The sequence below is a fragment of the Penaeus vannamei genome, chromosome 33 (assembly GCF_042767895.1).
Source record: "Penaeus vannamei isolate JL-2024 chromosome 33, ASM4276789v1, whole genome shotgun sequence".
In the NCBI taxonomy this organism is placed as follows: domain Eukaryota; kingdom Metazoa; phylum Arthropoda; class Malacostraca; order Decapoda; family Penaeidae; genus Penaeus; species Penaeus vannamei.
This window is the reverse complement of record NC_091581.1, coordinates 10,916,162-10,918,320: the sequence shown is the minus strand read 5'-3', so window position 1 is coordinate 10,918,320 and position 2,159 is coordinate 10,916,162. Positions and strand designations below refer to the sequence as shown.

Here is a 2,159-nt window from a genome sequence, read left to right as displayed (position 1 = left end):
ACCTATCACTTATGTAGATGACTACATATGTTTTGTGTAACTGATAACTTATTATGTATGTATATATCCTTGTATTGGTATTATGTATTATATTGTTAAACTACATAATTGTTTATCAGGGACCTTCCCAAAGGACTCCAACTCCTGGAAGGCTCAGCCATATTGTATAATATTATTATTTTTTTTATTTTTTTTTTTATTCTTTTTTTTTTTGCATTTTGTAATATTTGGCTATATTTGATTCTGATTCTGATTCCTTCCCCTCTCCTCCTCTCCTCTCTCCATCTCTTTCCTCCTCCTCCTACTCTCCGCTTCTCTCACCGCCATTTCTACCTTCTCCTCCCCTCTCTTCCCCCCACCTTTATCTCCCTTCCACATCCCTCTCTTCCTGTCTCGATTCCTTCCTCCCTCCCCTTACTCTCCCTTTACCATCCTCATCTCCCTTCTCCCTTCTTCCTTCTTCATCTCCTTCCTCGCAACTCTTTATCTCCCTTTTCTCTTTCCTTCCTTGCCCCTCTTATCTCATTTCTCCTCTTCCCTCTCCTCCTCTTCTTCCCTCTCTCTTGCCCCTTTTCATCAGCCCTCCCTCCTTTTCTCCCTTCTATTCCCTTTTCCGCCTGTCTCCATTCTTCCTCCCTCTCCCTATTCTCCCTTCCTTCTCATCTTTACCTCTCTTCCCCTCTTCCCGCCCCTCTTCATCTCCTCTCCCTTCCTTATCTCCCTTTCCCTCCCCTCTTTATCTCCCCTCTCCTCGCCCCTCCATCTCCCCTCTCTTCCTTATCTCCCTTTCCCTCCCCTCTCCTCGCCCCTCTTTATCTCCCCTCTCCCCCTCCCCTCCGACCTGTCCTTGAGTCAGGACGTATGACCCCAACGCAAAGCCACCATAACAACCTCATTTTCAAGCCGGGCTGAGATGAGGATAATTTGTCGGTGGATGGCAGGCCTGGAGCGTGACATTCATTTCGAGATAACCCGCTGATGAGACCTGATCTTGATGGCCCCTCATTGAATCGAGTCAAATTACCGAGGGGGCTTTGTGTGAGCACTCTCGCATCGGCTGTCTGTCCGTCCAGCAGGTTGTCTGACCGTGCCTTGCTGGTCCTGTCTACCTATGTATGTCTGGATGTGTGGGTGGTTGTATCTGTCGTTCTATTTCTATTTCTATTTTTTTCCATTGGTCTCTTTATTTTTATCATGCTATCTCTGTTTGTCTGTCTGTCTGTCTGTCTCTCTGCCTCTGTCTCTCTCTCTCTCTCTTTCTTTCTTTCTCTCTCTGTCTCTCTCTCTCTCTCTCTCTCTCTCTCTCTCTCTCTCTCTCTCTCTCTCTCTCTCTCTCTCTCTCTCTCTCTCTCTCTCTCTCTCTCTCTCTCTCTCTCTCTCTCTCTTACTTTCTCTTTCTCACTCTCTCTTTCTTTTTCTCTTTCCCTTTATGTGATTGTTCTTTCTCTTCCTCTCTCTCTTAGACACGTTGACGGATAGACTGATACGTAGGTGGCTGAACACACATCAGAGTGCATTCTCCACAAAGGATCACAAGATACAAAAAGATAATTAAAAGATTCACCCTAAAACGGCATCCATATGTTGGTAACAGAAATTTTAATCAATGTGTCATTCCTTTATTAAAGACTTACTTCAGGCTAATGAAAGGATTGACATTTACAGTGACTGGCAGTATCAGTGAGTAATTCAGACTTCAGCGAGTGATTCGGAGTTCTAAACATTTGCTGCGGAGTTGGCGGATATAGAGTCAGTTGCGATTAATGTTACTGAATGCGAGGTCATGGCTTCTCAGACGGAAAGATACGAGTATTTGAGAGCCATAGGTTGGACATTAAGATACTTTCAGATCCGACAATTGTTGTATTTTGAGTTTCGAAAGTTCTGATGTGTTCATGACAAAAGGACGTATGTATAATGCGATGATTCTCGCGTAAGGGTAACGTTATCCACTGGGGTAAAAAAAATAAATACTTAGCAGAGGGTATATCAGTATATCTAAATTGATCCGTATATATCAGTATGGTTTGCAGTGACCGATCTTGTTTGCGGGGTAATTTTAAATTGGTAGTTGACATAAAATCAACTGGTAATGCTTCTGGTAATCTGTAAATACCCTTTTTAAAACCAAAGAGTTAACAGCTCTATTTTCATCAGAA

At 43.3% G+C, this 2,159-nt stretch overlaps 1 protein-coding gene across 2 annotated transcripts in view; it reads right to left on the bottom strand.

Moving 5' to 3' along the window:
• Positions 1-1,605: 1,605 nt before the first annotated feature.
• LOC113817581 (short-chain dehydrogenase/reductase family 16C member 6) overlaps positions 1,606-2,159 on the bottom strand; it is an 18,126-nt gene continuing 17,572 nt past the window's right edge. For both annotated transcript variants that reach the window (XM_027369628.2, XM_027369629.2), the window contains exon 9: positions 1,606-2,159. This exon is cut by the window's right edge. The gene's annotated coding sequence lies outside the window, so the exon portion shown is untranslated.